Genomic DNA, 12,195 nt, shown 5'->3' with positions numbered 1-12,195 from the left:
TCATATTCATCAAGATGTTTTATATTTAGCAAATTCTTTTTATATAGTTTTTTTTTGGTACGTGACCCTAGTGGAAACCGAACCCAGGACTCTCTGGTCCACAGGCCGATGCTCCAACTGCTGAGCCAAACCGGCCAGGGCTTTATATATACTATTTTAACCAAAGTTTGGTTAAAGAAAAAAATGAGATAAGAAAAGAAATCAGTTCAAGGTTGCTCATTAGAATTGACTCTGTGGGATGAATCAGCAGTCCAATGACCAAACTGACTGGTCAAAAGTTGTAGATACAGAAAACCTTTCAGGAGAGTTAGGAATTCAAATAAACCAAATTCCTTTGAAGTTAAGCCTTGGTGCCTTCAAATATTGCTGCTTATTGTTCCATTGACTTTTTAGTTATGTAATTCTTATGTTTTTTATTGATTTTTTTTTTTTTAAGAGAGAGGAAGGGAAAAAGCGATACAAACATCAATGTGAGAGAGAAACGTGGATCGGCTGCCTCCTGCACGCCCCCTACTGGGGATCAAGCCGGCAACCCGGGCATGTGCCCTGACTGGGAGTCAAACTGGGACCTCTCGGTCTGTGGGACGATGCTCAATCCACTGAGCCACTCCGGCCAGGCTATATAATTCTTATTTAATAGGTGTTTAATCCTCCCTCTATTTTAATTTCTTATGTTGTTTTTCTTTCCTCTTTAATTCTCAATACTGCATTTTAGGTAATTTCCTTCTATTTTTCATTGTATTAATTTTATCTTATGTTGTGATTAAATGACTAGTTGATCATCTACTGGGCTTTCAGTTTCAATAACTATATTAAAAAACTTTAACTTTATGTTTTATTTTATTCTTAAAGTCCATCCTTTTTCATAAAACATTGTCACGTCTTATCTTTTGACTTTTTATTTTATTCTTTATTTTAAACATACCTATTTAATAAGTACTTATTTAATAAGAAGCAGCTATTTTTCTTCCCAGAGTCCAAGCTGAGATAGACCAACTTCCTTATCATCTTCCTATCCTGCAATGGATATTTTTCTAGTTTACCTTTATGAGTGTTTACAGCTGTAAACAGCTAGCGTCTCACTATGACCTCCCGCAGGGCTCTAGCTCCTTCCCTTACATGACATTTAAACCTCTATCTCCATTGGTAGGCTAGTGGCCCAGACTTTGTTGACCAATCTGCCTATTCTGTCTTCCCTACTCAAAATGTCAGATCAGGATTAGTCTTACCATCCAAGCCTGAGAAATAAAACTTAGTTCTACTTCTAAAACCATAATACTTGATACGTGGATTGTTTTCTTTGCTGACATTGGCCTGTTTGAGTGAGGCTGACAGAATTCTGAGCAGCGGAAGAGCCGAGTGGTGAGAACGTTATTAACCCAGATAAAAACAGAGGTGAAGGTGAAGGATGGGAATCCAAAATTGATCTTTTTCTTTGAATTACTGGATTCAGCAGCACCCGAAGCTAGCACTGACCCCGAAGACCTTTCAGTTGGTGTGAATTGAAGACTGCCTGAGTGGGGTTTTGTCACCCTGAATATGAGAGTCATCTCTGGTACAATAGCTTAATAGCTATTCCCATTCCCCCCCCCCACCGTTCTCTGTCTGGTATGTGGTAGTAAGTATGAATTTGAAAGTAAAATGCAGAGAACAAGAAATAATTCAACTAGCCCATGGTGAACACTGTGATGTCCAGCTTAGGTATCCCTTCTGGACTGAAGGATTAATCAACCAGCAACTGGGCATTGTGCTAGTAGACAATTCTCAGTTGTCAGCCTGTATCACTGTACCAGTCAAGGTTCAGAGAAACAGAACCAGCAGGATACACACACACACACACACACACACACACACACACACACACATATAGTGAGAGAGAGAGAATTATTGAAAGAAACTGGATTGCACGATGATTGGAGCTGACAAAGGAAGTCAGAAATCTGTAGAGCAGGCTATCAGGAAGTTCATGCTGGATCTTCTGGGCACACTCTAAAACTGCTATTTATAGCAGAATTTCTTCTTCCTCAAGGAATTCATAGTTCTTTTCTTAAGGCCTTTCATTTTTTACTTTTAACAACTCTATCATATAGGTAATTTTATTATTGCATGTAAGAGATAAACTAATGAAGACTTAAAGGATTTTTAAAACTAGCTATGGAAGGGTTCTCCAGAAAAATAGAACTAATAGGAGATATACATACATATATATTATGTTTATTTTAAAGAATTGCCTCATGCAGTTGTCCGCACTGGCAAGTCTGAAATCTGTAGCACAGGCCACTTGTTTCAAGATGATGGAGAACGTGTAAGAAGAGTGAATTCTGTGGGCATAGGCCCACACTTAACTTGTTGTGAAGTGATTCCTTGATCCCAAGCACTGTGTATGGAATACCATGCCTGTCAATAAAGCCTTCTGTAGATTCTTGGATGATAGTTATGACAAAAACATTGTGCGTCGGAAGGAAAAATATTCACTTTCAAAGTGTCCATTCCATTAAGAACAAAGCACTATCTCTTCCATGATGAAAGCAGTCTACTGTAATCAACTTGTCATCAGGTGATCACCTGGGGAATGGTACCATACTGGGGACTTGGTGATGATCTCTGCTGCTGTCTGATTGGACACTTATAAGTTGAATAGAAAGTAACTGTGTGTCAATCTTATTTTTAATTTTTTAGGCACCTTCACACTGGTTTCCACAATTGCTACACCATTTTTCATTCCCATCAACAGTATACAAGGATTCCAATTTCTCCACAAACTCACAACACTTTTTTTCTTTCTTTCTTTTTTTTTGTAATAGTCATCCTAACAGGTATAGGGTGGTATCTCTTTGCAGTTTTAATTTGCATTTCCATGATGATTACTAATGTTCACCATCTTTTCATGTCCCCATTGGCCATTCATATATAGTTGAAAAAAATGTGTGTCTGAATGTAACTTCACCAAGAAAATTAAACTTTCTAGTATAATATTTGCATCTATGTATCTGTTTTTTCTCTCAAATATATCTAAAGCTTAATGATAATTATCCCTGGGTCACAGAATTATGGGTAGCATTTTCTTGTTTATATATGTCTCTATTATATCATATGCAGAGTTTATGTTTCAAATTTTTTTACACAAAACACCAAAAGACAGTAAATATTATGATTAGTACAATATTTTAGTACATTTGACATAAAGCAGTTGGCCAACTTCTAGGAAAATCTAACAAATAAACAGATACATTTTAAGCCACAAACCTGGACAACAAATAATAATCTCACATAAAAATAATAAGCTAAGCTAAACCGAGAAAAAGCTAGTGCTGATCTAAGCAAACAATGTAAGCCTTGAGTGAAAGAGTGAATATGTCACAAAACTTTGTACAAAATTAATTTTACTATCAAAAACCTTTCCCTCACAAGGGCAAAAAAGAGGTTCCAACAGAATGTTGTAGCAGTGCTAATAAATGGTGTTAAATAATGGTGCAGAAGCAAACCATCCATATAAAACTGATAAAATTACTCTCTCATCAAGGAGAAAGTGAATGACTATTTCCTCAATCTTTATGCACTTGCTTACCTTTTGAAGATGTCTCATTAAAGAATATAGAAATTAAAACATTGCATAATATGTTCAAGCACTGTAAGAATAAACTATGATTCATTTTACTAACCTTGGTGATACTCCCATAAATATTTGACAGAACAGAAATTGCTCATTATTACTGTTCTGTACAACCTGGTATATATCAATATCATATAGTGTATAATGATAAAATTATCTTGTAAAAAGAAAATTCTTATAATGTAAACAAATTTAAATTTATTAAAGAAAAACTACCAGATTCTACTTTTGATGCTGCAGTGTAATCTGATTTCACTACCCTTCCTGCTGATGTCAACTTACAAATTTCAAACATATTTACTCAGAAAACACCTGTGAGGATATAAGGAATTTCTAATGAATAAAAAAAATTATAAAAACAAACGTTATAAAAGAAAACAGCTATTAGTTATCTCAATAATTTATTTCTGAATTTATATAAGTCAAATAAAAATTGGGTTAGTATTCCATAATAAGACTTACATTTCCTTATGTTTTCCCCTCTTTCCACTCTGAGGGCCCCAGTCTTATTCTTGGTCTTTACAGAAATATTTGAATTTGGTAGAGCAGAAATTCTCTAAATAAGTAATTTAACTTTAACCTCTATAACCTTGAATTTCACTATCTCTTCAAAAAACACTTTAATATCTAAGAAGTATCATACTGTATCAGAAAGAACACATATTTATGGGTCAGAATTAAGCTACTAAACCCACTTCTCTGTCTCTGGCTATAAGAACCTGGACAACTTTCTCAATGGAATAATTTTCAATTTCTTTACCTGAAAAACTGAATGAGTAATGATTACTTTTAAACATTTAAATAAAACCTCTCTCACTCTCTTGCTCTCATCATCTTTTTGTATGCAAACACTACATCAGGCCCCATGGATATACGTAGATATTTGTAGATAGTGCCTGAAATATAGTAAACGTTCAACATTAGTCACCTACTCATCTCCCATATTCCAATTCCACATTCTCATTTATTTAAGCCATTTTCTTCTTTTAAGATACAGATAAAATCCTTCATTTTCCACTTGAATTTTGTCAACATTCCCACATCATAGTAATCTGGCCTCATTTGCCAATTAGCATTCAATTTTTAACACTGTTATATTTGTTCTGTTGGATATATAAATAATCACTCTCTGAATTTCCTTCTAAGCATTTTAAAGAAAAGAATTATATATTTTTAAACATTTTCTTTTTATCCTCACCTGAGGACACTTTTGCATTTATCTTCAGATAGAGCGAGAGGGAGAGAGGGAGGAAGAAAGAGAGAAACATTGATGTGAGAGAGACACATCAAGTGTTTGCCACCCACACAGCCCGAGGTGGGGTCAGGGACAAACTGAAACTAAGGTACATGCCCTTAGCGTCTCTCTGGTCCACGGGCTGATGCTTTAACCACTGAGCCAAACTGGCCAGGGCAAGAATTATATATTTTTAAATGCATATACTTTAATCTTGTATTTACTAAAAATAATTGCTCTGTAAATGTTTAATAATTAAGGCTGAATATAAAGAAAAGTTTACTCATTTGTAAAGAACTACACGGAGTTGGACCAAGATCTCTATGGTACATTGACCAAAATATCTCTTTAGATTTACTTTCTTATTTGATTCACTGTTTGTTTAAGCAATTTCAATGTTTTGAAATATCAGCAGAATAAAACTAGGTAACATTTATTGAGCTTCTACTATGAGCCAAGGCCAAGCTATAAATTATTAATCTCACTTGCAGATAAAGAAATCAAAACTCATAAAGGTTAGAAAAACTAAAATCTGAATTAGACTCAAGTCTGCCTAATCTCAAAGTCCAGGTTCTTTTCCATTATACCACAGTGTCTGCCAATTCTTTGATAATTCAAATCTGTTTTAATTCCAGTTCCCTCACCAGTGTGATTTGCAGACTTCTTAGTTTTACACATAAACACACACACACACACACACACACACACACACATTTTATCTCTCTTTCTTACAAACTCACACACATTTCAGAAATAACTATTTGTTCTCAAAAACAATAGAGTAATAATATAGAAAATATTTACTTGAAGATCCCTAAACTTTACATAAAATTAATACTCAGTTATAAAAATGATTTGTAAAATACTCTTAGATTTTCATTCTTATTTCAAATAGTATTTCCTTGGTCTTGTTGAGAATAAAAAACAAGACAGCTGTTGAACCTCAATCATTCTCAAGGCTATTCAAATATCAACAGAAAGTTCCAGTCAAAGTTGAGATGATAGTCTGTAGTGGTTTAAAAATTTAATATATGACATACTTCCAGGTGAGTATTTGTAGGGGGCGGGGGAGCCCACCAAACCCTTGGCAACCACTCATTTTTTTTTACTGTCTCCATAATTTTGTCTGTTCTAGAATGCATATAATTGGAATCATATAGCACATATGTAGTTTTTTAGCCTGGCTTCCTTTACTTAGCAAAATATACCTCAGGTTTCTCTATATCTTTTTCTGGACTGCTAGCTCATTTCTTTTTATCATCCAACAATATCCCATTGTATGGAGGTACCATCGTTTGTTCATCTGTTTACCTGTCGAAGGACATTTTGGTTGCTTCCAACTGGGGATATTTACTATAAAACTGCCGTGAACATTCATGTGCAGGTTTTTGTGTGGACATAAGTTTTCAGTAACTGTGGGTACATACACAGGAATGGGATTGCTGAATCACATAGTAAGAGTATATTTAGCCGTGTGAGAAATGGTCAAACAGTTTCCGAAGCAGCCGTACCATTTTGCGTCCCCACCAGCAACCAGGGCGAGTTCCAGCTGCTTCACTCCCCCACGTGCACTCGATGCTGCTGGTGCTTGGGAGTTCAGCCTTTCTGATAGCTGGGTAGTGGGAAGATGAAGTCTTTGTTGCTCAACTAGTTTCTTAATGTTATCTTTACTGTTTAGGTTCTAAAATTAGTTGTGTCTAACAACAGTTTTAAGACCCTGATTTCTGGATTATGTCGTCCTGTTATTTCTTGCTTGCAAACCCACCAATTTTATTTTTGAGCTCTTCTCTTTCTGTAATTCCTGAACAAATGCTATCAACAACCACCGACGCACATGTTGGCATTCTGTTTTCTGACTTCTTCCCCTAAGGTTAAGAGTTCATTGTGGACATAATTGTTCTCCATGTTACCTCAGCAGACATATTGCCTAATCTTTTGCCACAGCATAACGTGGGTTGCCTTCTATCCAGGCACCAGCTGCTAAACTAACATATATATTTTTTCTTGGTTTACCAAGAAAAGGTCCAACTCTGTAGAGAATTTTATAAAAGTTTACTTGAGTCAAACAGAGGATGTGGCTGGAAGCAAGATCTCAATAGAGAAAAATGCTTTGGAGAATAAACTTGCAGTTTCTTTTGAGCATTTAAGATTAGGAGGGAAGGAAAAGAAGATAACAAGAAGGTGAGAGAAAGCAATACTGGGACCACATTACCTCTTGCTTGCTTTAAAAGGAGGGATTTGAAAGAGTGATCTAGGTATGAGAAGAGGGCTGTGAAAGGGGGCACTTCGAAAGTGTGTTAACTTAGATGCACAGAAACAATGAACAATGAACTTGCTGAAGGCAAAGATAATTCTTTTAGTAAATAAGTTATATGCCTAGGATATACCTACCCACCATGACCCGCCCAGTTAAGAATTTACGATCAGATCACCCTATAAGGTTACTTCTCATAGAACCTCTTTTTTCATTCACACATTTTTATGGGAGACAGCTACTATTGATGATACTGTCCTGTATTAGCCCAAATAAGCTAGTGTTTTTGAGAAATCCCCTACTTCACTAAATACTAAAGGATTTCCAACACTTTACAAAATGAAAAAAGTTGTCAAAGGGATTTGCCCTCTTTATTCATCAGAAAGGATTCATCAAACATAAACAGTGTTCTAGGGTGATTTAAAATAACAGGAGACTAACCTTGGCAGTATGGAAAAAACTCAGGACCCGCTAGATATACACTAAAATTAAAGCTCATTCTAGATAGTTGTTTCTGTGGGGCTTAGATTGATTTTCCAAGAGAATTAGGGAATAAGAATTGTTCCACGTCAGCTTTGAAGAAGAAAGATGCGGAAAGCTAAAGACTTATATTTTAAAAGCATGTGTATGGCACTGGCTGGTTGGCTCAGCAGTTAGAGCATTGGCCTGCAGTCTGGAGAGATCAGGGTTCGGTTCCCGCTAAGGGCATGTACCTCAGTTGCAGTTTGTCCCTGGCCCTGGTTGGGTCGCGTGGGTGGCAGCCACTTGTCCCTTTCACGTTGATGTTTCTCTCTCTCTCTCTCTCCCTCCCACTCTATCTGAACAAAATATGGAAAAATGTCCTTGGGTGAGGATAAAAATAAATAAGTACGTGTATTTTTTCTTTAAAAAATCCAAAAGTGTTGATCAAACAGAGTCCAATTATAATCATAGCAATATAAATAAAGCACTTCGTTTTCAAACTCAAGATACATAGTTTTAATAGTTATGCTTAGTTTAAAACCTGCAGCTGTTAAATCTATGATAACTTACTTTAATAACACTGGTTGTTCCAAAATAAGAAAATTGTATAAACTATTTCAATTAACTCACTTCGAAATGAAAATTAGTAGTACACATTTAAACATATTCCCAATGATTATAATTCTTTATTCACATAGGACACCATTCTGAGAATTAAAAATAACATCAAACACCTATTATCTACTGAGTGAGAAAAATCCATATTGTTATCTTCCCAAAAGAACAGAGAGGTTTTAAAGGAAAAAGGAGTTCCTCTTAGAGAAAAAGTATTCTTCCTTTTGTACTCTGAATCCTGGCCTCTCTCAACTTGCACAGATTATCTAGCTGTTCATTCCTTTATTCATTCATTCACAAAGTCTTCAAAATTGTATTGTGATTCCAGTATGTACTGAGAATTATGCTAGTCATTGAGGATAAAATAATCTTAGAGAAGAAGTTTGAGAAGACAGAGACATTTGATTTACTAAAACCTAGCAATAGGCTTCTGTCATCCACCCAGCCCCCATTCTCAAACTGGAGCAGACCAAAGCTTCTGTTCCTGAAAGGAGGAGACTATATGGAAGGGGATTGGAGTCAGGCAGGAAAACTGCAGGTACTGCAAGAGATTTTTATATTATCCATATTTTTCAGTCTCAATCTCCCAAGGGCAAAATAACTAGGAATATTCCTGGAATTGCAAGTGCTAGAAGTCCCAGCCAGCTTTAGGTCCCAGATCATCTTCATACATATTTAAACCAGAGTGGAAAGCAGTGATCAAATGGTGCCGAACATCAGCCAGAAAAAAATTGGATTTGAATCTTGCAAACAGATCCCTGGAACTCAGGATGGGTAACTGTGCAGGATCAGACTTCATTTTATTAATTCTGCAATAAAATTCCCCCCCACACACATACTATGTTATTTAATTTTTGGATCCTACTATACAATATTATGGTGAGGTAATTTACCAGAGAGGCACTTGTTCCCACAGTGGCATGGTACAAAGAACAAGGGAATGAACACCGATGCAGATAGTTTGCAGCTGCGGTGGTAAGGAATGGAGGAATTTTCTACCCACTGAGTGCTCTTTTCCCTGCAATTTAGGAAGCAAGCTCATCTGATGAGAATGGTGAAGTAAATGCATCAAAACTAACTCATCTTTAACAACTTAAACAAAAGAACTAAATTGTGTCCATTTCCTATGCATCCCTCCTCAGTCTTCCCAACAAATACTTTTTCCCCCCTTCTGCTACTGAGCCTCTTGAAATACCTCTACTTCCTGACGTTTCTGTGGCTTTATTTTTATTTATTTACTTGTTTGTTTGATTCATCCAAGCCTGCCATATGTGGTTTCTGCGTCTCTCAGTTCTAAATTTTCGCTTCTTAGAAACAAGAGTCCAGTGGGTCAGTTTGGTTTGATTGGACCCACCTGACACATTCAGCTGTGGCCAGGGGTCATTCATATGATTCTGGTGGCCATTTCTGAGTCTAGATTATTTCCAGAAAAGGAGAAGTTATTATTAGTCAGACGGCCAGACATGTATCTATGACACACTCAAGCTTTCCCATGGCCTCTGTGTTCCTGGTGTTATTCATTTTCAGGTGGGTCCTTCTCAGTCTCCTTCTTGTGTTCTTTTTTTCCCTGACCTTAAATGCTGGTGTGTGTCAGGGTTCTCTTCAGTGTCCTCTCCTCTTTTCACTCTACGACTCTCTCCTGGGTGATTGCATCCCTTTCCAAGGATACAATGAACACCTTTTGAGTATCGATGCCTAAATCTCTACCTCTTTTACAGATCTCACTCCTAAATGGCAGGCTTGTGAAAACCATTAAGAATAGAGCTAAGAGACAAAGAGAGAGAAAAATCTTCATGGCACCAAAAGAGGCAGAGCCCAGGATTTAGCTGGCCTGAAACTAGATCTGTCTCGAATACGTTTTATAATAGTAATTCTTCTTGCTTAAGCCAGGTTGAGCTGGGTCTCTGTTACAACCCAAAGCATAGTAGACTGATGGAGACATTTTTCTCAGTGCTTTCTATTGTCATTGGTCTCAAGTTCCTATCTTGGCCACCTTTCCTGTTCACTCAAGGTCAGGCTAACAGCAGCCCTACAAAACACATTCATGCTTTTCCAGAAATATTCTCACCCTCCCATTATCAGCTTCCTCCTTCCCCAATTCAACACACACACACACTGAAACAAACAAAAACACTAGTTATCAATATGCTCTTAATTGTTACTTTTAAAATGTGTAGCTATCAAAGTTAATCCAAACACAGTTCTCTGACACTAGAAAAACATAAATTTTCAGAATGAAACACAAGAAAGCTGAGATCTAGCCATACCTATTTTGACAATATTGGCTGGGAAAACACATGATGTTAGAAAATATTTCTGCCTTTTTTTCTTCCCTAGTAAAAATTATAATATCTATTTATCACAATGTTGTTTCAAAAGTCTAATTGGTAAGAGCTGTGAAATGTTCTGAAAGATGAGAAACTGCTCTTTGACAATGAGATCTTAAAAGAAATAGGTACACATCAGTAAGTGGAGAAAAATAAGAAGATAGTAGATGAATAAGATCTTAAAAGAAATGCACACATTAATAGTTGCATATATACCATTTTAATGTTGACATGTACAAGAATACATATATTCTCATTCATCCAGACTATAATTATATAAATAAAAGTTTGCATTTTTTTATATTTACAAATATAGAAAACTATATGAAATCCATATACATTATGGCACCTTGACAAAGATGCTACAAAGGATTTAATGTGAAGGGGGAAAAAAACTCAACCATTATTTAATACTATACAGATATATTTATATCTTGATTGCATGAATATTGATCTAACCAGAATGCAAAATTAGACTGGTCATAAATATACCTCTATTTCTATATGTAGCTTTATATTAAAGCCTGAGTGCAACATAATAAGATGTTGTAAGGATATCCAAAACAAGGCTTTAGAATACTTCCAAGCAATTCCTGTTATTAAGTAAAAGCTAATTTAAATATAAATTAAATGTAGATAGATTCCCAGCTGGTCAACTGGGCATGGTCTCATGGACTGAGAGGTCCTGATTCAATTCCAGGTCAGGGCACATGCCTGGGTTGTGGGCTTGATCCCCAGTAGGAGGTGTGCAGGAGGCAGCCAATTGATGTTTCTCCCTCACATCGATGTTTCTCTCTCTCTCTCTCCTTTTCTCTCTCTCTATAAAAAAATCAATACAAACATATTTAAAAAAATTAAATATAGATGATACATTTTACTTTTAGTATATCTTGCCTGTAGCACATATCCCAAAATTACCTGAATAAGAGTTAACATTTTTCATAGCAATATTAATTCATTAAAAATGAATTTCTCTTTTATGGAAAATACCATACAAGATAGCTTTATGAGATTAAAACAGGATAATAACTGTCTTGCATCTTTAAATAAATCCTTCTTTAAGCCAATTCTATTAGGCTAAAAATCTCACTTCTTTTAAAATGTAGAGCCACCTTTAAAACAATTTGTTATGCCCTGGCCGGTTTGGCTCAGCGGTGGGAGCGTCGGCCTGCGGTACAGAGAGACCCGGGTTCGGTTCCCACTAAGGGCAAGTACCTCGGTTGCAGTTTGTCCCCGGCCCTGGTTGGTAGTGCGGGTGGCAGCCACTCGATGTGTCCCTTCACATCGATGTTTCTCTCTCTCTCTCTTCCTCTCTCTCCCTCCCGCTCTATCTGAACAAAAAATGGAAAAAAAATGTCCTCAGGTGAGGATAAAAAAAAATTAAAAAAAAACAATTTGTTATATATAAATATTCAGAAGGATAACACCAAAAGAACAAGTAGAATAAAAGTTATAACGATGTAGTAGAAAGAACAGAAAGGAAAGAAACTGAAGTCTTATTACTTGGTTTAATTCTTGCCTTAAATAACTGTGTGACCTTGTCCTAGTCACCTCTTTCTTTGGGCCTCAGCTTTCTCAACTGTATGAAGAGAATGTCAAATTTAGTCAAGCAAAGCCCTATTGTCATCCCAATTGCATTTTAAGTGTGTCAGTTATTAATTGTACAGCAAGGAAAGTTAATTGATACTAA

The sequence above is a fragment of the Molossus molossus genome, unplaced genomic scaffold (genome assembly GCF_014108415.1).
Source record: "Molossus molossus isolate mMolMol1 unplaced genomic scaffold, mMolMol1.p scaffold_m16_p_10, whole genome shotgun sequence".
In the NCBI taxonomy this organism is placed as follows: domain Eukaryota; kingdom Metazoa; phylum Chordata; class Mammalia; order Chiroptera; family Molossidae; genus Molossus; species Molossus molossus.
The sequence above is the reverse complement of the archived record's forward strand: the minus strand, read 5'-3'. Positions refer to the sequence as shown.